The sequence below is a fragment of the Myxocyprinus asiaticus genome, chromosome 6, assembly GCF_019703515.2.
Source record: "Myxocyprinus asiaticus isolate MX2 ecotype Aquarium Trade chromosome 6, UBuf_Myxa_2, whole genome shotgun sequence".
Classification (NCBI taxonomy): Eukaryota; Metazoa; Chordata; class Actinopteri; order Cypriniformes; family Catostomidae; genus Myxocyprinus; species Myxocyprinus asiaticus.
Window position 1 is genome coordinate 36,726,344 of NC_059349.1, and position 25,664 is coordinate 36,752,007.

The 25,664-nt window shown below is 43.7% G+C and overlaps 1 protein-coding gene across 1 annotated transcript in view; it reads left to right on the forward strand.

Moving 5' to 3' along the window:
• The window catches only part of LOC127442211 (tenascin-R-like), a 242,539-nt gene that overhangs the window by 107,144 nt on the left and 109,731 nt on the right, over positions 1 to 25,664 (forward strand). Inside the window, exon 4 of the mRNA XM_051700070.1 lies at positions 20,774 to 20,823. The gene's annotated coding sequence lies outside the window, so the exon portion shown is untranslated. The remainder of the gene's footprint in view (positions 1 to 20,773; positions 20,824 to 25,664) is intronic.

The following is a 25,664-nucleotide window of genomic DNA, read 5'->3' on the forward strand; positions in this document are numbered from 1 at the left end:
TGTAGAAATGAAAATAGTTGGGATGACACTAACTTTTCTAGTATTTTCAACATAAATGGGAGATTTGAAATCAGTCTATAATTAGCCAGTTCTCCAGGATCAAGCTGTGGCTTCTTAATAAGCGGTTTGATAACTGCCATTTTAAAGTTTCTTGGGACATGTCCTAAGGATAGCGAGGAGTTAATAACATTAAGAAGAGGTTCTGAGATTACAGGGAATACCTCTTTTAAGAGCTTTGTTGGTATTGGATCTAGCATACATGTTGTGGCTTTTGATTTTTTGATAAGTTTTGTTAGCTCTTCATAAATTATGACAGCGAAGGATTGAAGTTGCTCATGAGGAAATTTATGAGACACTGTTTTCTGAGGTACAGTGACAGTTAATTGCATAGTTCCAATTTTATTTCTGATTATTTAAATTTTATCAGTAAAGAAATTGATGAAGTCATTACTATTGTGATGCGAAGGAATATCTGGTTTAGTCGATGCTTTATTCCTAACCAATTTTGCCACAGTACTGAATAAACACCTAGGATTGTTGTAGTTATTTTCTATGAGTTTTCTATAATATGCTGACCTGGCAGCTTTTAGTGCCTGTCTGTGACTACAGACACTATCCTTCCATGCACCGTGAAATACCTCTAATTTTGTATTCTTCCACTTGCGCTCCTGCTCTCTTGAGAGCATGAGTGTGATCATTGTACCATGGTGTGGGGCTTTTTTCTTTAATTTTCTTTAATCGAAGGGGGGTGACACTATCAAGAGTGCTAGAGAGGACTGTATTTATATTTTCTGTTATTACATCAAGTTCTTCTAGACTTTTTGGCTTACTGAGTATGTGAGACAATTATGGAAGATTATTAGTTAATTTTTAGTGGTCGAAAGAATAATAATTAATAATTAATAATAATTTTCTTTATTCATCACACATTATACATTTGCACATATACAGTGAAATTCTTCTTTTTCACATATCCCAGCTAGGCTGGGGTCAGAGTGCAGGGTCAGCCATGATACAGCGTCCCTGGAGCAGATAGGGTCAAGGGCCTTGCTCAAGGGCCCAACAGTGGCATCTTGGTGGTGCTGGGGCTTGAACCCCCGACCTTCTGATCAGTAACCCGGAGCCTTAACCACTGAGCTACCACTGCCCAAATTCTTATTAACTTACAGTTATAATTAAGTTATAATGCATGATAATACTTCCTACTAATTTGTTTGTTAGTTTTAAACATGAATAATACATTACGCATTATGAAAAATATAATTGTCAGGATTATGATTAGATTAAACCTTGAATGAGCATTCTAGGCGCTTTGACTGATTAGGTGCAGGATAAAATTACATTACAGTAAGTTTTGTGTTTGTGTCAAAGTTCCTAGATTAAGATGAGGTCCTGAGATACACTTGTATACACTTGACAAATTTAATTTCTACATTTCAAATGATGAGCATTAGTTTGTCCTCCTAAAGAGGAGTTCAACAGTTCCCCATCTGTTCAATCTCTGTGTCTTGAACCAGTGATGATTGTCATGTGACACATGAAATGTCTAAATTTTAAGTGTTCGTGTGCTAATGAATGAAACAAAGCGTTCCCTATCTGTCACTCACTCGACGTTGTGTCGATGTAGTGACACTAGGAGTCACTCTTGGGAGCCCGAAACACCTCTGGTCTTTGATAAAATGCCAATGAAAATTGGCAAGAGGTATTTGCATGACACTCCCCCAGACATACGGGTATAAAAAGGAGCTGGTATGCAACCACTCATTCAGATTTTCTCTTCGGAGCCAAACGGTCATGCTCATTGAGCTGAATTCTCATGACTGTTCATTCACCTCTGCTGGATCTGACGGCGCATTTCAGCGGCTTCTCCCTCCTCTGCACTGGTGCACTGCAGAGAATGCCCCTGGGCGCTTCAGCAGAAAAAAGAGAGTATATTTTCTGAAAGAGTATATTTCTCTAAAAGAGCGGCACACATGGAACGTCTTTTAAAGACGCGTCTTTTTAAAGATGCCTTTCCGATTGTGTGTTATTCCTGGTTGCGGTCGTTACCTCTCAACTTCAGACGGTCATGATCGCTGTCTTTCATGTCTGGGCGCGACCCACACGGAGGCAGCGTTCGTGGATGGTTCATGTTCTCACTGTGAGAACATGACCATGGCAATGTTGCGGCTCCCCGCCTCGGTCCTTCTACCTACGGGTTTGAGGCCAGCGCGGCTAGCACTGGGGGCGATTTGGGGAAGGATTATCCCCCCGTGGACCTCCCATTACCCAGCACACTTGTCTGCCCCAATCGGGCTTCCGGATGAGTCCGCCGGCTCGTCTCACGGCAAATTTGGCCTCTTGTTCGGAGCCCGCGAAGCTGATGAACTCTCAAGCGCAGCATCGGAGAGCGGGCTTGTCCAGTCGGACGCAGAAGCCTCAGCTGGGCTCCCCCCTTCAGGGTCGGTTGCCCAGTCACAGGCTGATGCAGAGATGACGGACATGCTTTCCCAGGTGGCCGCAAGCGTCGGGACAGAGTGGAACCCTCCGCTCTCCCCTGAACCCTCGCGGCTCGATGATTGGTTCCTGGGCTCGTGGCGCCGCTCAAAGCAGCCGCGCCCCGCTACAGTGCCTTTCTTCCTGGAAGTGCATGAGGAGCTGACGAAATCATGGGAGGCATCTTTTACTGCCCGGTCCCGATTCCTCAGTTCCACCGCCCTCACTACCCTCGATGGCGGGGCGGCCAGGGGCAATAAGGCGATTCCCCCGGTGGATAAGTCCGGTGCACCTATGCCCGCAGAGTGGACGCCCAAAGCTCCCGTCCAAGCCCTGTAGGTTCATGACATCCCTGATGGCTAAAGCCTACAGCGCTGCTGGACAAGCCGCCTCTGCCCTGCACGCCATGGCTCTCCTGCAGGTCCACCAAGCCAAGGCACTAAAAGAAATGCATGAGGGTAGTTCCGCCCCAGATCTGATGCAGGAACTGCGCTCGGTGACCAACCTCGCTCTCCGAGCGACGAAGGTCACTGCACGGTCTCTCAGGTGGACGATGTCCACATTAGTGGTCCAGGAGCGCAACCTTTGGCTCAACCTGTTCGAGATGGGTGAGGCCGACAAGACACGGTTCCTTGCTGCCCTCATCTCCCAGGCTGGCCTATTCAGCAACACTGTCGAGGACTTTGCCCAGCAGTTCACGACAGTGAAGCAGCAGACGGAGGCTATACGGCATATCCTACCCCGGTCCGTCTCACAGTCGGCTGCTAAGAATGCACGAAGATTGTCAAAGCACCCCTGAGACGGGCAACCCAGGGTCGACGAAACCCACTCAACTGGAGCTGGTAGTAAGACCACTCCATCCTCCAGTGGAGGGCCGGGTGGAGAATCTTTTGTTGCCTTTATGTTTGATTTCGCCGCATGCCCAATTGGCTGCGGTACCCAACAGTTCAGCAAAAGAGTGGTTTCCTCCTTCCCTGGGTCACATATCCAGTGTGCACGGTCGTCATCACGACCACCGTCCACGGGTTTTTCCTTTCAGGATTGGCACTCCAGCGGCGGTCTCCCCGCCCCTGCGCGCCCAGCTGTGGCACACATCCGCCCCCGATGTGACAGTCTCCATGAGTTGCGAGGACAGGCCTCTTCCTCCCCCATCCCAGGCTATTACGGGGTGGACGCAAGGAGCCAGGTAAGTGCTTCGATGTCCCTAGACTCAGCACGGCCACGATATGGTGTGGCACCTTGAGCTCCGCCCTGCCGAGAGGCCCCACCTGCTGGTACGTCCGACGACATTGTCCCTTTGGTCACCCTTGTGTGGAACTTGGATGCGTGGCTTGTGCTTTCCAATCCATCACGATGGCTGGTCTGGACTGTCCGACTCGGCTACGTGATTCAGTTTGCCAGGCGTCCGCCCAGGTTCAGCGGTATCCACTTCACCTTGGTGAAGGACAAAAACGTTACTACCTTGCGTGCGGAGATCGCTACCCTCCTACAGAAGGGTGCGATAGAACCTGTCCCTCCGGCCAAGATGAAGAAGGGGTTTTACAGCCCCTACTTCATCGTACCTAAAAAAGGCGGTGGGTTGTGGCCAATCTTGGACCTGCGAGTACTGAACCGGACTTTACACAGACTCCCATTCAAGGTGCTGATGCAAAAACGCATTCTGGCGAGCGTCCGGCATCAAGATTGGTTTGCGTACTTCCACGTCTCGATTCTACCTCGACACAGACCCTTCCTGCGGTTTGCATTCGAGGGTCAGGCGTATCAGTACAAGGTCCTCCCTTTCAGCCTGTCCTTGTCCCCTCGCGTCAGGGGTGTAGCAGCCTCCTGGGCCCTGGCCAGGGGTGCCTCTCTAACAGTCATTTGCAGAGCAGCGTGCTGAGCAACACCCAACACCTTTGCAAGGTTCTACAACCTCCAGGTGGAACCGGTTTTGTCCCAGGTAGTGGCACGCAATACAAGCGGATAAGCCCGGGATAGCCGGCTGGGTGTATAACTTGCACATAGCGCCTTTCACCTCCTCTGAGCTGAAGACGTGCACCATTAATTCCCAGTAGTGATCACAAACTATGTTCCCTGGTTAACTTCCTCTGAGCCCTGTGGCAGTCGAGTTTTCAGAGAGACTCACTGCCGGCCCAGTACACGTGCTAACTAAGAGCCCTGTCCTTGGGTAGGTGCTCTGCATGTGGTGGTTCCCTGTAAGGTAACCCCATGCGATGTATATTTTCCGCTAATTCGTTTCCCTTTTGGCAAACTGCGTCTTCCTTGGGCAGAGCCGCCTCTGCCACAATCTCCATGTTTGTAGCAACTCCTCCCCCGCTGGGTAGGATCTACCATGAGACTCTCCACATGGTTGGCAAGACCATGTGACGTATTTTACCATTTAAATATCCCCCCCTCTCTTTAGGCAAGGTGTGGTCTTCATGGTGTCCTCCCCTTGGGAGGGACACCCCCCGACTAGACCTGGAGGCCCAGTCGGATAATCCCCCTTCTTTTTTGGGAGTGGAAAAAAAGAAGGGGAAAAGAGGCCACGACTGGGTTAGCCTGTCTCTATCTTTTGGGTAGTCGACTTGTCCCCAAAGGGCCGTTCGACACTCGTAACTATGTTGCGGGAGGTTACATGTCAGCCTGGTGCGCTGGCTACGAGGCACACAATGGTCTGCCCGTCACACACTGCCAGTTCACTTAACACAGTTCAGACAGTTGCGACGTTTTGTATAGGGACCCCTAGTATCACTACATCAACACAACGTCGAGTGAGTGACAGATAGGAAGGTCCTGGTTACTTGTGTAACCTCCGTTCCCTGATGAAGGGAACGAGACATTGTGTCCCTCCTGCCACAATGCTGAACTACCCGCTGAAATGGTCGGACCTTGTCTTGGCTCCTCAGCATAAAACCTGAATGAGTGGTTGCATACCAGTTCCTTTTATACCCGTATGTCCGGGGGAGTGGCATGCAAATACCACTCGCCAATTTTCATTGGCCTTTTATCAAAGACCAGAGGTGTTTCAGGCTCCCAAGAGTGACCCCTAGTGTCACTACATCGACACAACATCTCGTTCCCTCCATCAGGGAATGGAGGTTACGCAAGTAACCAGGACGACTTCTTTTTTTAGCTGCTGTTTGCAGAATACTGATCAGAGAGGATGTCTCATGACTAATTTGGAGCCTAGAAAATTGGTTATTATCCAGAATAAAGAGTATCTTAGCTTTTCATGGGTCTCCAGGGTGACAGTTCTTTATCTCTCTCTTGGAATGTGTTTTCCAGTGGTGGGGGTTTTCAAAGTGTGTGTTCGGACAGATCTGCCTTTGTTGATCAAGATGATTAAGTTGCACAGATGGTCATCCTTATCTCATTTAGCTGGGTCATGCCAGACTTTAAGGAGCAATTTTGTCATTTTCTTAGTTTATGACTTTTGAGGAATTTCCAGGGGCCTCTGAGCATGGAAATTAATGATTTTTTGGCCCATGAGATCCTACACACACTAGACAAAGCCTGAGCATACATCATGAGGCAAATGGCATGCGATGCATGCAACAGGCGTCAAAACATGACAGGACACCTGTGCGAGAGTTTGGCCACACACAAACCCGACACCTCAGACTGAAGTGACTGAACCTCAGAACAAGGTGAAGAGAGCTCATGACCCGGGCACACAGCGCAAAGCGAGCGCTACATGAGGTGCACTCGTGTTCACGAAAGACAGACATAAACTATTGACGTGAGTGCATGCCGCCAAGATGACATAAGCACAATGCACCCACATCAATAACAGACAGAACATGGAGCATGAGTGTCCGAATCCCGACACAGACCAAAACCGAACCAGACAGGGAAGTCAGGATCCAGACACCATGCTCCGGACATGAAACACAAGACAGACCAAATGACTGACTTGAGTGCATGCCTCCAAGATGACATAAGCGCAGTGCACCCACACCAATAACAGACAGAACAAGGAGCATGAGTGTCCAAATCCCGACACCAACCAAAACCGAACCAGACAGAGAAGTCAGGATCCAGACGCCACGAACCAAACATGAAACATGAGACCAACAGAGGAGTGCACGCCATGGAAATAACAACTGAAGCCATGCGCTCACACAGAGACAGACATAGGACGATGATGTCACGGTCCTGTCACACAAAAACCCAGATTGACCCATTCTGCGTCTTGCTGTTTTGAGTATAAACGCATCCAGGACATGTTTTAGCACCCATCTGTGCTATTTTAATTGTTGGTATATGTGAACATGTACTAGATAGATGTCTTTGACTGTTACAGTGTGAAGAATTTACATGTTTCCATTGATCATGGTATAAATATGGGGTGGGGGGGGGGGGGGTTGTACTTGCTTGTTTTGATTATCCTCCTGGAATCTACGTCCTTACGACAAAGCAATGAAAATTTATAGCATAACAAAAATCTTTTATCCTAGTGTCCAAAAGCCTCACCAAATAAATAAAACATAATAATTGTACATACAAACTAATTACACATGCAAATACAACAATGACTAAAGGTATGCTCTCTCTCCAAAGCATGCAGGCATGAATAACGAGATCCCATTCAGTTCCATTCTGTGTCATTTGAGCCATCATTGAATCTGTGTCATGTACTTGAGATTAGAGTGCACAATCCTCTCTGCCCATATTTGGATGACTTCCACCTCTGGTTGCAGCGATCTGAATCCTAATACAATTGGTTTAGCGTTCCATGATGCTGGACAATGTACTACATCAATTCCGATATAGTCATCTGATCTAGGAAAGCTAACGTATTTTTAGCCAACAGCACATTATGAGCTGTGTGCAGACTGTGCACATTGTATTTTGTTTAGATTATCTAATGATCTACAGTAGACATCCGTTGTGTGTGGGCTCGTTTTAAAGATAATCGCATCCTCTAAGTAATGGCATGTGATATTTCATGCTTATTATTCCGTTTATTTTCCTTGAAGTAATAAGCGAAAACGCAGCATATAACACCTGTTTACATATAACATGTATGTCAAAGACATATACTTTCCAATGACATCTGGCACATGGTTATTTGATCAGTCTGATGTTTTTACCAATTACAATAATATATGCTGTGCAAAATTATTAATACATTATCAAAACGGAACACTTCTGATTTGTCTGCAAATTTCAAAGCACTTGTTCATTTTTGGTCATAATGCCTGCATGCATTGTAAAGTACAGCTTCTAAGATTTAAAACAATACCTATTTTGTGTTAGCCAAGACTGCAGTTATTAATATTTTTTTTTTTTTTGTTTTTTTTTTCTCGGTGGGACTGCCAAATTAATCCAAGCTTAAAGGGTTAACTTCAATTTATACAGTAAATTTATTGTTTATTAGTTTAGTTTCATTATACTATCATATCGATATTTTAGATCCCCTAACCCAACCCCACCCCTAAACCTAACCACTAGTAAACAATATAAAACAAAATTTAGTAAAAATAAGTTTAGTTACATTACCCTATTATGTAGATATTTTTGAGCACCTAATCCCACCCCTACATCTAAACCTAACTAATCCTCAACAATATAAAAGATGTACTAAGCAGAACAAATACAATAATGTATTCCAAAAAATGACAAAAAAGTACTATAAAAGTATTCTAAGCTACTTTCGCTGCATTCAAAGTCCTCCAAAGTCACACGATAGCTCTGTGTGAAGAATAGAGTGAAACTGAAGGTTTGAATGCAAATCAGCCAATCGGGAATACAGCTCATGAATATAGGATGACTTTTATGATAATTTTTTATGGTGCTTTTCTCCCTTTTTGTCCCACAGCAAACAAAATAAAAAATTAACAAAAATTATAAAGCAATGAGTAAATGATGACAGAATTTTTAATTCATTTAGTTTTAAAATTTAGCCTTGGGTAACACAGACAAAGGGCAACATTTTGGTGGTGCATGCAAAATGTCACCCCAGTGACACTTCATGAGAGTGTGTTGTTAATTCTATTTGTTGTTGATATCGGTGCCAAAATTACAAAAGCCCTACTTCACCTTTAAACTCCCACTTAATTATCCTCATTAGCATAAACAAATGAATATCAGATAATATATGAATATATATCTGCAGAGTTTTGAAAGATAATAACACACTTGTGGTTTTCTGCCAGATTCTGTGATGAATGAGGGAGAGGGTTTCTGACCTCCTCAGACAATATAGCCAAAGTTGGTTTAGCCTTGAGGCATAAAGCCATTAAAGCACTTTTAATAAGATACTGTGAGCCCACTGCACATTATATTTAAACTTCCAGGCCACTTTATTTTTTTGTTGGAAGCATGCTTTTCTAGATGCACAGAAAAGGGCAGTGTGCACATGAGGCTTATTCCGTTCCTGTGTGCTACACAGAATAGTACGCTTATGTCAGAATGCGAAGAGCATGTCATAACTTTTTACTTTCTACTCTGCGGGTTTTAAGTTTAAAAACCATTTTGACTTTCTTTGATGTATGGGCTTTACCAGGTGAAGGCTGACACTTTACCTGGTGAAAGGCACTTTTTCAACTGAGCCTCACAATTCAGAGAATCTGTGAAGATAAAAGCAATCAGAAAAGATCCTGATGCTTTAGCAATAGAGAAAAAAAAGAGTAATCCAGCTTCTTTGGATGAAAGCTCTTTTCAAACTGGTTTGCTTTTCTAGGCTAAAGATAGCAAGCAACATTTCATTGTGTATGTGTGTCCAGTATGTGCATATTTAGACATGACTAAAAAACATTGACCCTGTTTACACCTGGTATTAACATGCGTCCCCGGTGATCCGATCACATGTGGTCAGGCGAGACACTTGGCTGTTTATACCTGGTTGCTTACTGTAAATGCATCTCCTCTGATTTCTAGGGGAGGGTCTCTGATTTCATGATAACATACACTGATGAGCCAAAACATTATGACCACCTGCCTAATATGTTGTTGGTCCTCCGCGTGCTGCCAAAACAGCACTGACCCACCGAGGCATGGACTATACAAGACCCCTGAAGGTGTCCTGTGGTATCTGGCACCAAGACATTAGCAGCAGATACTTCAAGTCCTGTAAGTTGCGAGGTGGAGCCACCATGGATCAGGCTTGTTAGTCCTGCACATCCCACAGATGCTCAATCGGATTGAGGCCAGGGCAACACCTTGAACTCTTCTTCATATTTCTCAAACCATTCCTGAACAATGTGTGCAATATGGCAGGGTGCTGAAAGAGGCCACTGCCATCGGGGAATACTATTGCCATGAAGGGGTGTACCTGGTCAGCAATGATGTTTAGGTAGGTGGCACATGTCAAATTGACGTCCACATGAATGGCCGGACCCAGTGTTTCCCAGCTGAACATTGCCCAGAGCATCACACTCCCTCCACTGGCTTGTCGTTTTCCCACAGTGCATCCTGGTGCCATCACTTTACCAGGTAAACGGTGCACATGTACACGGGCATCCATGTGATGTAAAAGAATATGGGACTCATCGGACCAGGCGACCTTCTTCCATTGCTCCAAGGTCCAGTTCCGACACTAGCGTGCACATTGTAGCCATTTTCGAAGGTGGATGGGGTCATCATGGGCACTCTGACTGATCTGTGGCTACGCAAATCCATATGCAGCAGAGTGCGATGCACTGTGTGTTGTGACACTTTCCTCCCGTAACCATAATTAACATGTTCTGTGACTTGTGCCACAGTAGACCTTCTGTTGGTTCGGACCAGACAGGATAGCCTTTGTTTCTTTGTGCATTCAACACATTGACTACGAGAACTGATTGTTTGTTTACCATCTAATATACCCAGACCTTGATATGTGGCCTTGTTAGGAGATTATCAACATTATTTGCTTCACCTGTGAGTGGTCATAATATTTTGGCTCATCAGTGTATATCAGTCACTCTGTCATTGTGTACAGCATGATAATAAACTGCAAAAAAGTAATAAAAGATGATGGTGTGCTGTTTCTCCCAGATGCAGTTGAAATTTAATCTAAGCACAAATGCAACATTTCATTATTTTAGTGCAGTACCTGTATTGCTGGGCTTCAGATGTGAGTGCTTCACATCTTTACTACTGCATATTGATATCAGACACACTGAACAAGATCTGTGAAATTCTGGTATATGTATTCACTTTTACAGATTTTCCGGTTATTTTCTTTAAAAGAAAATACTGGTAACCGGCAAAGTTTAAACTCTTTTTTTAGCAAAGCGATTGATTGACAGGTTAGGGGTGGCGCTTCGCTGCAGTCCTGGATGCATTCAGGATGGTTTTACACCTCAAATGTGATGTGGTTACTACTTGTGATCGGATCACATGAATCTTAATACCAGGTGTAAACGGGGTGTTTGACTTGCTTCAAACACAAAGATATGTAGGTGGGATTTTGTGTTTGTTCTTTGTTTTGGTTGTTGTGGTACTTGCAGCCTGATCCCATGAAATTTACATGATAATGGAAAAAAATTTGAAAACCAAAATGACCTCATCATTTCGTGTCACTTCTGTGGTACTTTCACTTCATTTTCACTTTTGTTTTGAGTTTCTTTGGGTGGGCTGGAGGCTCTGTCTTTCGATTCCAAAGTCCAACATTCTATCAGGTGAGCTAGAGAGGAAGCTAATCATGTTGGAATATGCATGTAGATGGGTCTGTTACACAAGCGTTAAAATTAGGGATGCCCAGATGTATCGGCCATCGATATTTATCAACCAATTACTGACCAAATTTAAACCATCCTAAATCAGTTTTAAGCATGAAAACACTGATATGAAAAACCAGTGGTTTATTTATAATTAATTATCATCACACTTTGTTAAAATTCTGTGAATTAAAATGTACAATCCAGAAATAATGATACCTTAGCTAAAGAATGTAGAAGGGTTGGCACTCCTAAGAACAATAAATATTTTATTTTTAATCATTCTTGTTCTCACATTAATGAGGAAAAACCATCGTTACAGACGTGACAGTTGTGAAAGCGGCAATTACCTATACATGATGAGGTAAAACCATCCAAAACACTTTGACACCTGCAAAATTTGACATTGTTATGATATCCATTAAGGCTGCATAATTGATGAAGATTGAAATCACAATATGCTCTTGCGTGATTACTAAACCTTGGAAGCTTAAAAAATAGACTGCATTCAGTGATTCAGTCAGCACTGTCTAAGCAAGCGGCACCCTCTAGCGGTGTGTATGGCATTATCCATTATACCACAATAGAACTTAAAAGGGTGTTTTGTTCCTTTGGTAACTTTTTATTTTGATGATGTGGTTGACATTACCCAACATATGCATAATATGAATTTGTGATGTTCTATTATATACAGTGCAAACATGTATAATGTGAGTTTTGAACTGCAAAAATAAGAAATGCTAAATAATATTTTTTCACATGAATAGTCATGTGTTGATATTTAGTTATTTTTCAATATTTTTTTTATCTTTTATTTATCTTTTGTTGTGGCTCTTTAAAATGTTGGCCTGCCATGTGTTCAACAGATCCAATCTATGTTCAATGGAAATTATTTATTTTTTAGAACAATAAAAACTACACTCATTTTGATTCTGAGTAGGTGTCTGGCTTGTAAAATGTCAGTTAGCCATGGATGTGGATCATCCAATTCTGTCACTCAACTCCAACCCAACAAGAAAAAGAAGGAATTGCCAGTTAATGAGAAAGGAAAATTCTGTAGTTTGCTGTGTTGAGCTAAATTCTGTCTGTGTGAGTGAATCTGAGAGAGGGAGAGAAAGATGAACAGAGTACCAACTGTCTTTAGGAAAATTATTATTAATATGTTTTATTTATTTTTGACTGTCTGTAACTGATGAATACAATTCATCATAACAAATGTCGATATTATAAACCCAAGCCACAAAAAAATGAAGATGATATTAATTAAGATATGACAGGCTTTATATCAAAGTTGTGAGGTGTGGCCATGCTGCAGAGAGAAAAGCTGATTTCAGCATTTTTGCAGAAGATCTGGACAAATGGCGAGGGTGTGGCGATAAATTAATCAAATACCCAAATGCAGCAAAAAAAGTTTTTCGACCTGTTGAATTCACTGCTCTGGTAATTTAATTATGACTTCATTATTATTTAATTATCAATATAATGGCACAGAGGACACCTCCATTAATAATTTCTAATTACTGGACATACCAACCAATCAAATAAGTTTTCTGTCCAAATATTTTGAAAGGGTAAGGCCACAATTAAATGACATGTTATTTACAAATAAATGAGGATGATGGAACCATGGCACAACTGTACTACACAGGGCTGTCTCTTCGCAATATGATTCATAACAGGCAACATTTAAATGCAAAAGGATTCATAAATCAATGAGCACTGGGGCACTGAGACTTCACCCTCTCTGTTGACTCACTGAGCAAAAACTGCATTTTCACTGTTAATTCCAAGACAAGCAATTAATCTTAATCTGATTTAACTGAACAACACTATTCAAATGCAAATTATTTTTCCACTATGAAAATGCTATTTGAGCATACAATGTGAACAAAACTATGGTATTTGCAGAGAACGCAATCTTGATAAATCGTCTGCTGGGACAGTTTATCAATCTATCAATTTAAATCATTTTTTTGTTTCTAACCATATATGCAGTTTTAGCAACAACAACAACAACAACAACAACAAAAAAGCTGATAGCACATCATTTAGAATGTTCACTTTGACGCTTCCAGTGTAGACAGCCTCAAGCAGTTGCGACACCCATTATGAGCAGAGTGTTAGAGTTTACACAATACAAGCAAATGTTTGTTATAGGCCTATGTTAAGCACAGCTTTGTTTATTGTGCATGACTTGCTCCTCTCAGACCAATACAAACATTATTTTGCAAACAGCAGATACAGCATACTAAAATGTTTACATATTGGGTGATCCCTAAATGGTAGTTTTGCAATAAAGAGAAGCCTTTAAAAAAAATGAGAAGGCCAAAGACCCAAATGGTTTTGTGTTCGTATTCCTATATTGTTCATATTCCATATGTTTTTTTTAGTTCATGTTTTTTGGCTTCTAATAGAACATTTCTCAGAAGCTGTTTTGTTTTTTGTTTTTTGTTTTTTTTTTTCTATAAAAGAAAAAAAAGTGTGGAAGCGGTTTCCAGTGACAGGTGATAAATGGTTACGGTATGAGAATCTATCTTCTGCATCAACACATCATAAATGGGATCTCCAAAAGATAACAAATTACAGCGAGTCGGCAGTGATTCAGAGAGAACTGGTGATATAGGGAGTCCATGGTGATCCCTCTCTGTGATGTTTCTCAGAGTTCTAGTGCAGGGACTGGATGCAAGGTACTGGACCTCTATCGTGTTTGACATCCAGTTTTTGAACTATAAAATAAATGTCAGGGTGCATACATATAGTTAAGTGTATAAGTTTGCAGAATATGCAAAATATTTATCATTTAAAAACAAAACAAACAAACAAAAATATGAGGGCTCAAAAAAAAAATTGCATTTTGGTTTTTTTAGTACTGCCCTGATGAAACTAACTGACATAACAGATGTTTACATATATTCCACAAGACAAATAATAACTGAATTTACACAAATGATCCAGTTCAAACATTGTTAATATGGTGTGTTGCTTCCTCGATGATCAGTGATGGTTTGTATCTTTTGTGATAGTTGTGCATAAGTCCTTGCTTTGTCCTGAGCAGTTTTACAAATTTGTAAAAAAAAAAAAAAAAATCCTCCAGACACTGCATGTTCTTTGGTTTCCCAGCCTCTTTTGCACATTTGAGTTCTTCCCTACAGTGGCTATATGATTGACATCAAGCTTTTGACACATAGGACAATTGAGAGTCTCATATACAGCTATTACAAAAGGTGCAAACATTCAGTGATGCGCCAGAAGGCAACTTACAATATTAAAAACTAAGGAAATTTGAAAATTTGTGTTATTATTTTGTGTTGTGGGATATATGTAAATATCTGTTGTGTATCTTCTGAAGGGCAGTACTAAATAAAAAATAAAAAATATGATCTTGTATATATTCTGAAAGGGGTGTGTAAACTTATTAGACAGAAGGTCTATGCAAACTTATACACTCAACTAGGTATGTATGCATATACCGTATATATATATATATATAAATAGTAAGGTTAAGTGGAGAGAGAGACAGGAAAAGACAGGGATTGGGGAAAGGACCTAGAGTCGGGACGGGTTGCCCATGATGCTAATGCACCATTTGTCGGAGGTCAGTTTTTTTCAAATGCATGGTAATTTTCAGGGTACAATCTGTTGAAGTTAGGGTTATCTCAAATAACTCAAATAGAACATTTTAAATCTTTAATAAAATAAAATCTTTTTAAACAAAACACTTTGTGTTACACCTGTGATATGCACATTTATAGCGATAAATAATTACATTATTTGTGCTTTGTCCACACTGCTCATAAAGAAAAGCGATTTTGCGGTCATCTGTTGCGATGGTTACCTCATCAAGTGAATTTGACTTTTGTTCATTAGCTTGAAGATATTTGAAACTGTTAGCCTAGACTGCCAGAATGAAAACTAGATGCCAACTTTATTGCTACATCCACAATAATCCAGATACACTTGAAAACTGCATTTTTGTAATGTTCACCGTCCACACTGCCATTTTCATGTGTTTTCCAAGTTGCTCATCCACACTGAAATGTATGAAAACACTTAAATCCCCTTACTGCGCATGTGAAAAATTTCTGTTCCATGTAAGTTCTGAGATGCAATTATTCTTGTGTTCCAACACAGACAGCAGTTCTGAGTAAATTCCCATCACCTTTGAAGGAATGCAATGTGAAGGTTGTACAAAGTAACATTTATCTTTAACAATGCTAACAAAGTGGATAGCAGGCACAACAATGCCGCTACAACATAGGCCACCATCTTGATCACCAAATCAGTCACCAAATCAGACAGAATGAAACTACAACGGACAGTCAGGACTGCTGAGATGATTCTTGGTGCCCCCCTGCCCACCCTCCAAGACCTGTATGCCTCCAGAGTGAGGAAATGTGCAGATAGAATCACTCTGGACCCCACACACCCTGCCTACTCCCTCTTTTTACTGTTGCCCTCTGGCCGGCGCTACAGAGCACTCAGCGCCAGGACATCTAGGCACAAAAACAGTTTTTACTCTCAGGCCATTTTCCTTATGAAAGATTAAACTGCTTCAGGACTCCCATAGTGCATTAATGTAAATACATATCTCATGTACATATGTAAATTCACATATTTAATTCAATAACGTCCTGGTTACTTGCATAACCTCCGTACCCTGATGGAGGGAACGAGTCGTTGTGTCGATGTAGTGACACTAGGGGTCCCTATACAAAACGCCGCAACAGGCTGAACTGTGTTACGTGAAATGGTGGTGTGTGACGGGCAGACAACTGTGTGCCTCATAGCCAGTGCACCAAGCCGACACGTAACCTCCCCCAACATAGTTACGAGTGTCGAATGGCCCTGTGGGGACAAGTCGACTACCCAAAAGATAGAGACAGGCTCACCCAGTCGTGGCCTCTTTTCCCCTTCTTTTTTTCCACTCCCTAAAAAACAAGGGGGATTATCCGACTGGGCCACCAGGTCTAGTCGGGGGGGTGTCCCTCCCAAGGGGAGGACACCGCGGAGACCACACCTCACCCAGAGAGAGGGGGGATATTTAAATGGAAAATATGTCACATGGTCTTGTCGACCATGTGGAGAAGTCTCATGGTAGATCTTAACAAACGGGGGAGGAGTTACTACAAACATGGATACTGTGGCAGACGGGCCTCTGCCCAAGGAAGACGCAGTTTGCCAACAGGGAAACGAATTAGCAGAAGATACACATCGCATGGGGTTACCTTACAGGGAACCGCCACATGCGGAGCACCTATCTCAGAACAGGGCTCTTAGTTAGCATGTGTACTGGGCCGGCAGCGAATCTCTCTGAAAACTCGACTGCCACAGGGCTCAGAGGAAGTCAACCAGGGAAAATAGTTTGTGAACACAACTGGGAATTAATGGCACACGTCTTCAGCTGAGAGGAGGTGAAAGGCGCTATGTGCAAGCGATACACCTGGCCGGCTATCCCGGGCTTATCCGCTTGTATTGTGTGCCTCTACCCGGGATGAAACCGGTTCCACCCGGAGATTGTAGAATCTCGCAAAGGTGTTGGGTGTTGCCCAGCCCGCTGCTCTGCAAATGACTGTTAGAGAGGCACCCCTGGCCAGGGCCCAGGAGGCCGCTACACCCCTGGTAGAATGGGCTCGTAGCCCTACCGAGGGCAGCACGTCCTGGGCATGATATGCCATAGCTATGGCGTCAATGAGCCAGTGGGCGATCCTCTGCTTGGAGACAGCACATCCTTTCCGCTGTGCACCAAAGCAGACAAAGAGCTGCTCAGAGATCCTAAAGCTCTGCGTGCAATCCAAATAGATGCGTAAAGCGCGCACCGGACACAGCAACGACAGGGCTGGGTCTGCCTCCTCCTGGGGCAGCACTTGCAGGTTCACCACCTGGTCCCTAAAAGGGGTCGTGGGAACCTTGTGCACATAGCCCGGTCGGGGTCTCAAGATCACGTGAGAGTAGCCTGGACCAAACTCCAGGCATGTTTCGCTGACAGAGAACGCTTGCAGGTCTCCTACCCTCTTGATGGATGTGAGCGCAGTCAGGAGGGCTGTCTTCAAGGAGAGTGCCTTAAGCTTGGCTGACTGCAAAGGCTCAAAGGGGGCTTTCTGTAGACCCTGAAGAACTACAGAGAGGTCCCATGAGGGAACGAGGCATGGTCTGGAGGGGTTCAGCCTCCTGGCGCCTCTCAGGAACCTGATGATCAGATCGTGCTTCCCTAAGGACTTACCGTCCACTGTGTCGTGGTGTGCTGCTATAGCAGCAACGTACACCTTCAAGGTGGAAGGGGACAGCCTCCCTTCCAACCTCTCCTGCAGGAAGGAAAGCACCGATCCGACTGTGGATCTCTGGGGGTCTTCCCATCAGGAAGAACACCACTTAGCGAACAGACGCCACTTAAAGACATACAGGCGCCTTGTAGAGGGGGCCCTAGCCTGAGTGATCATGTCCCATCCAGGGGCCAGACATGAGATTCCAGAGGTCTGGTCGCGGGTGCCAGATGGTGCCCCGTCCCTGAGAAAGAAGGTCTTTCCTCAGAGAACCATGTCTGGGTGGGCTAGTAGGGTGCTACCAGGACAACCTGCTCCTCGTCCTCCCTGACCTTGCACAGAGTCTGTGCAAGTAGGCTCACTGGGGGAAACGCATATTTGCACAGGCCAGGGGGCCAGCTGTGTGCCAGCGCAACTATGCCGAGAGGTGCCTTGGTCAGGGCGTACCAGAGCGGGCAGTGGGAGGATTCTTGGGAGGTGAACAGGTCTACCTGTGCCTGTCTGAATCGACTCCAAATCAGCTGGACCACCTGAGGGTGGAGTCTCCACTCTCCCCTGAGGGTTACCATCAGATCTGGGGCAGAACTACCCTCGTGCAGTTCTTTAGCGCCTTGGCTTGGTGGACCTGCAGGAGAGCCATGGCGTGCAGGGCAGAGGTGGCTTGTCCAGCAGCACTGTAGGCTTTGGCCATCAGGGACGATGTGAACCTACAGGGCTTGGACGGGAGCTTTGGGCATCTGCACCAGGTGGCGGCGCTCTGCGGGCATAGGTGCACCGTGTGTGCCTTATCCACCTGGGGAATCGCCATATAGCCCCTGGCCGCCCCGCCATCGAGGGTAGTGAGGGTGGGGGAACTGAGAAATCGGGACCGGGCAGTAAAAGGTGCCTCCTATGATTTTGTCAGCTCCTCGTGCACTTCCGGGAAGAAAGGCAGAGGGTTCCACTCTAGCCCGACACTCGCGGCCACCCAGGAAAGCATGTTTGTCATCTCTGCATCAGCCTGTGACTGGGCAATCGTCCCCGAAGGTGGGAGCCCAGCTGAGGCTTCTGCATCCGATTGGACAAGCCCGCTCTCCAATGCTGTGCTCGAGAGCTCATCAGCTTCTCGGGCTCCGAACAAGAGGTCGAACTTGCCATGAGACGAGCCGGCGTACTCATCCGGAAGCCCGATCGGGGCAGACGAGCATGCTGGGGAATGGGAGGTCCGCGGGGGATACGAAAGCAAGCCGCGACCGCATCGTTGCCATGGTCATGTTCTCGCAGTGAGAACATGAACCATCCACGAATGCAGCCTCTGTGTGGGTCGCGCCCAGACATGAAAGACAGCGATCGTGACCGTCTGAAGTTGAGAGGTAACGACCGCAACCAGGAATAACACACAACTGGAAAGTCATCTTTAAAAAGACGTTCTGTGTGTGCTGCTCTTTTAGAGAAATATACTCTTTCAGGAAAATATACTCTCTTTTTTCTGCCGAAGGGCCCAGGGGCGTTCTCTGCAGTGCACCAGTGCAGAGGAGGGAGAAGCCGCTGAAATGCGCCATCAGATCCAGCAGAGGTGAATGAACAGTCAGTCCAGTAGACATCGACCGTTCGGCTCCGATGAGAAAATCTGAATGAGTGGTTGCATACCAGCTCCTTTTATACCCGTATGTCCGGGGGAGTGGCATGCAAATACCACTCGCCAATTTTCATTGGCCTTTTATCAAAGACCAGAGGTGTCTTGGGCTCCCAAGAGTGACCCATAGTGTCACTACATCGACACAACGTCGAGTGAGTGACAGATGGGGAACTGTACATACCCCTACCTTGCACATACATTACCACTTGCACATGTACATACGCCATTCTGTTATATGTCCTATTATTTGTATGTCTATTTATACTCTTACCTTGTTTTATATTCTGTCTCACTGTAATGTTGTGTGTCCTTGTTTCTCCTATCACCAAAAATAAATTCCTTGTGTACGTGAGAACACTTGGCAATAATGCTAATTCTGATTCTGATTCTGATATGAGTGCATCACATGACAACAAATATGTCATAGTTTTTAGATATCTCCCTGTCCACACTACAACACGAAGACAGCGTTTTCAAATGTATCCACTTAAGAGATCTTTTTCGAAAAGCTTAGTTTTCGTTGTCAAAAAAGCCATCTCAGCGTGAAAAAGATGCGTTTTCATACAAAAACGTATTAGTGTAGACACGGCCTATATGTACCCCTGAATCTTTTGTTTTGACTTCCTTTTGGGGTTGAAGTCTTAATTAGAGGGGTCATAACTCAAGACCACCCCACCCCCATATATCATACATTGAGGCCCATGAATCATAAAGAAAAATCAGAGGATTCTTTTTTTTTTCATTGGTTATCCTGTTCGAAATGCTTCACTACTCCTGTAACATTGAAGGAAAAGTGTGGGTGGAAAAATGCAGAAGCAAAAGTTTCATATTGGCCCTTCGTGATTTTTTTTTAGAACTTATTTGGAGCAAGGCAATGGAAAAATAACAGCAAGCAAACTGGCCACGCTGTTAATTGTAGTACTTCACAGGATGTGAGTAGTGATGGAAGGAGAGCCCATACCTAGGTACACAGAGATTGTTTGGTGTACTGTAGATTGAATTGAGCATATTTGTTTCAAACTGTGCTCTTTTTTATTTATGTATTCATTTGGTGGATCCTCTTTTTTTGTGCCTGCACTGCACTATTTTTGTTTGGCCAGCCTCCTGCATTTTTTTCTTTCTCTGGGAAATGATTTACATTTGCAAAGTGTGCTTACTTGCGCTTCCCAAAAGGTCTCAGTAATTTTGCTTTGGAAAATACACCAACATTTTTATTATTTCCCCCCACCCCCCATTATTTATTTATTTTTTTCATTTATTGCACAAGTCCCTTTAGTACAGTAGATTTTAGTGGGAAAAATAAATATATCCATTCAGGTATGTGTCTTTAGGAAATCCGTGCAATCTTTGGCCTTCTCTTTCAATGCGATTAAAATCCATATGCATATTTGCAGAAACATGTGATAGGAAGCATGCGCCTAATTTAAATCCCTTCAGAACAGTGCGTTAAGTCCCAGCGTTCCCTGAAGCCATGCCTGTAATGACATCATGCTACGGTCAGAAAGAAAATTAAATACATACATTTTTTCACATTTGTACAACTTCACTGCTGACAACCGAAGTCAGAAAAAAATTGGTTTTATCTTGGCTCAAGGTGAACAGCATCTCTCTCTAAGGTGGAAATTAGAAGTTAAGGGCCACACTGTGAGAAATCCCCTTATGATCAAAATTAATAGTAAAAAGGCTCCATAACACTGTTTTATGTGCACATGTAAATTTATGAATGCATGCTGGGAATGTGCATGCATGCGTATGTATGGCTCCTTCAGTTATACATTTCCTCTTTCTCCCAGGTGCAGGTTATCCTTCTGAGACAGGACAAGCATCAGCACTGGCACTTAAGGTAAGATAAGACTGTTTGTGATAACAACTGGCCAGCTCTTTGACTCCCAGCAATATTTGTCAACATTGTATAACTACATAGGTTGCAATTAAAGACAAATTCCTGGTTAAATACAAGGTAAGCTCAATCGGCAGCATTTGTGGCATAATATTGATTACCACAAAAAAATAATCTTGACTCGTCCCTCCTTTTCTTAAAAAATAAAAAGCAAAAATCGAGGTTACAGTAAGGCACTTACAATGGAAGTGAATGGGACCCATTTTTGGAGGGTTTCAAAGCAGAAATATGAAGCTTATAAAAGAAACTTCATTAATTCTTCTGTTAAAACTAGTGTATTATTTGATCTGCAACATTTTTTCAGTCATTTTAGGGTTTACAGCATTACATTGTTATGGCAACGAAGTTGTACAATTAACTTTACTCAGAAAAGGTTAGTAAGCAATTTGTCACACTAAAATAATGTTAACATGCATATTGTTTGTCTTGTGGCTATCCTTTTGAAACAGAGGATATTTTAATGGTTATGGATTGGCCCCATTCACTTATTGTATATTGTAAGTGCCTCACTGTAACAAAGATTATTTTGAGGGACAAATCTAAATTAATGTGTGTGGTTATTAACATTGCCACAATTGATGTCAATTCAGCTTAACTTATTTTGAACCAGGAATACTCCTTTAAGCAATAAGGCGTGAAAGACTGTGCTATATTGAATGCGTTGCATGCACGTTCTAACAACGATTATGCTTGATGAGCCGACAACATGTGAAGTCATGTAAACACAATAAACCGCATTCCTTTAAAATCGCCGTTAAGGCCATAAACGGCTTATGAATAACCCGGTTGACATGGGTAGATTTTTGCCCATTACACCAATTTTGCATGCCATGTAAACACCTTACCCAGGATTCTTAAAAGCTCATCCAGTGTGCACATGTTTTGAGTGCATGCCTCTTCACGGTTTGACATCAAAAGTTGAGAATAACGCAATTATTTCAAATGTCAAGAAAGCACAGATTTCTTTGTCAGATTTTTTAAATAAGCTGATTTTAGGGAGTAGTCAGCTTATTGGTGTGCATTTTTAACCGGCTCATTGTATAGTTAAAACCACATGATAAACCTGTAGATTGACAAGCCTATCGCGGAAACATTTGAATTGAAGAGAGAACAGAATGACTATTGCTGCTGAGCCCTACTTAAGTTTACTCTTTTGAACTAGAGTCTTTGCCATCTCAGGCACAAAAAAAAAATAAAAATAAATAAAAACCCCACACACATCCTTTTTGTAATGAACTCAGACTGGAGATCAGGTTAGAATCCATTATGCAGAAGAGTTTAATAGACAAATCCAAATCAGAGGTCTCAAACGTGGTCAGTATAACAGGCAGTGGTTGATAACAGGCAAACAAGACAGAAAAGGTAATCCAGGAACGCAAATCCAATAAACAGGCAGAAGATCATAATGAGGCAAAACTAGAATACACTGGTAAAACGCTTTAAGGCAGGTGAACTGGCAATACTTCGCAATGTACATATGGCTTTTAAACCTACAAACTGGAAGTAACTATAGAAGGAGTAGAGTCAATATTCGGGAGAGGGCTCCCTCTGGTGGTGGGATGAGTCTCTGGTTGTGGCCTTACTGACCCCCCCCCCCCGAACACCTCCCGGTGTTCTTCACCTAGGGCGTCCCCTTGGTCTAGGTGCTGGGTGATTGGGGTGCATTAGATGGAACTCGTGGGAGAATGAGGGGTCTAAGATGTCTCTGGCAGCTACCCATGATCTCTCCTCTGGTCTGTATCCCTCCCAGTCCACCAAATATTAGGATTTCTCTAACCGTATGCTGGAGCTCCATCAATATCCAAAGGCGGTGGAGGTTCCATTTCTGTGGTTTCAGGGTCAGAAGCAGGGTGGACCTGTTTTAACAATGATACATGAAAGGAAATGGATATACGGTAGTTAGCAGGAAGCTCCAGCTTGTAAATCACAGGATTAATTTGTCTCAGGCTATGAAATGGACCCATGTACCAGGGGCTGAACTTCCTGCAGGGTAGCTGCAGTCGAAGATCCCTTGAAGACAACCAGACCATCTAGCCTGGCTGGTAGTTGGGGTGGGGACGTCTCCTATGGTCGGCTTGAATTCGTTGAGCCCGGATGGCATGTTGGAGCCTGACAGGAGCGCTGTCCCACACACTTTCACTTCTCCTGACCATGGAAACATGGGTGGTTGGCAGCCCAGGACACATTGGAAGGGAGCAAGTCCTGTGGAGGAATGGGTGAGGGAATTCTGGGCATACTCGACCCATGGGAAAGGGAAAAAAAAAAAAACCCACTCCATTTTTCCTGTTCACGGCTGCAGTATGATCGGAGATAGCGATGATCTCCTGATTGAGTCTCTCCACCTGTCCATTAGCCTGTGGTTGGTAGCCTGATGTGAGACTGACATTAATGTCTAGCTGTTTGCAGAATGCCTACCATACTTTAAGTAAACTGGGGACCCCGGTCCGATACAATGTCTTCTGGTATTCCATAAACTCTGAAAACATGAAACAAGGCATTAGCAGTTTCCATGGCTGTAGGGAGACCTTTAAGGGGAACCAGATGACATGACTTTGAAAATCTGTCTATAATAACCAAAACAGTAGCGAAACCGTTAGAACTAGGGAGATCCATGACAAAATCCACAGATAGATGGGACCAGGGTCTCTGAGGAATGGGGAGTGGTTCAAGTAGTCCAGCGGGGAGTAATTTGGGTGTTTTTGACTGTGCACAGATGGAGCAAGACTTGACAAAGTTAGTAACATCTCGAGTTAAACTTGGCCACCAGAATGAATTATGTACTAACAGTATAGTTCGTTGGATACCTGGGTGTACGGTGCAGAGAGACGTATGGACCCATTGGGTGATGCGTAGTCGGAGTGTATGTGGTACATATTGTTTGGTAGGAGGACATGCTGGTGGTGTTGGATCTGTTTGTGGTTCATGCTGAATGTCTTCCATGATGTCGCACTCTTCATGTATTCTAAATTCTTGTGGTCTGTTATTACCTGGAATGGGTGAGCCGCCACCTGCAGCCAGTGTCTCCACTCTTCTAATGCCGCTTTGGAGAGAAGCTCCTTGTTGCCCACATCATAGTTCCGCTCTGCAGTGGTTAGCTTCCTGGAAAAGAAAGCACATGGATACATTCTGCCTGGTATGCAGTGTCTTTGTGAGAGAACAGCTCCTATTACACAGTCAGAAGCATCAACTTCTATAATGAATGGAAGGTTAGGGTCAGGGTGTTTGAGAATAGGGGCTGTCAGTCCACTGCAACTTCTTGGGTTTACCTTTCAGGAGGGAAGTCAATGGGGCTGTGGTGATACTATAGTTTTTAATGAACCATCTGTAGATGTTTGCAAAGCCTAAGAACCTTTGTAGTTCTTTGATAGTCGAGGGACATGGCCATTCTGTTACTGCCTTGATCTTTGACATATCCATCTCCACCCCTTGGTGACTGATATTGTATCCTAGAAAGTAGTACTGGTAGTATGAAACATTTCTCAGCTTTTACATACTATTGGTTCTCTTGTAGCAGAGTTAGTACTGTCTTCACATGTTGAATGTGCTTTGCTCTGGTTTGTGAGTAAATAAGTCATCCATCTATGTAGGTGATGACACACTGGTTTAGGTCACGGAAAATTTCGTTTATGAAGGACTGGAACACAGCTGGTGAGATGGAAAGGCCATATGGCATGACCTGATATTCATATTTCCCCCTTGTGGCAAGAAAGGCCATTTTCCACTCATCTCCCTCTCCGATTCGGATGAGGTTGAATGTGCTTTGGAGGTCTAATTTGGCGACAATTCGAGCCTCACGCAATTGTTCCAGGGCAGAAGGAACTAGTGGCAGTGGATATCTATACTTGACCGTCACAGAATTGAGGCCGTGTAGTCAATGCAGGGTCTGAAGCCACCATCCTTTTTCTCCACAAAGGATCCTGCTGCAGCAGGGGACGTGAAAGGGCGTATGAAGCCTGAAGTTAATGCCTCCTCGACATAATTTTCCATAGCCTGAATCTCAGGAAGTGATAGTGGGTATGCCTTGCTTTTAGGAGGAGTTCAATGGCGCAATCCCAAGGACGGTGAGGGGGAAGTTGGGTAGTTATGGTTTTGTTAACCTCAGCAAACTCTGCATATTCTTCTGGAATTGTGGTTTGAACTTGAACATCGGGGCTTTCTATGCTGGTGGAGAGACATGGCAGAGTGATTTCAGACTGGAAGCAGTTTTGCTAACAACTTGACCACTTGATGAGTTCACCTTGTGCCCAGGACATGTTGGGATCTTGTACAGTTAACCATGGGTGGCTCAGGATGATTTGGTTCTTTGGGGAAGATTACATATAATAAAATCCTTTCAGTGTGGAATAGGCCAATTCGTATAGTCAGAGGTTTGGTTTGTTGTGTGATGCCCGTTTCTATGGGTTCATTGTTGATGGCTGTTATGTGGATGGATGGTGTGCATGGTAAGGTACGTATATTGAGTTCAGTGATGAGTTCATGATGGATAAGATTTACAGCTGCCCCGGAATTCACTAACGCTGCAACATAGTTAGGACTTCCATTAAAAAAAATAAAAAAATAAAAAATAAAAAAAAGTGTTGGTGGTAGTTTGAAGCTTTGCCTAAAAAGGAAATGGAGAAAATCTCTTACTCACTTTGCTGGAGGTTTTGGTTTTATTGGGGCATGCAGCACATTGGTGACCTGAATATCCACAGTAGAAACACAGCCTTTCGCACCGACATCGATGGCGTTCTTCTGATGACAACCTGGTATATCCTATTTGCATGGATTCTGGAATTGAATGA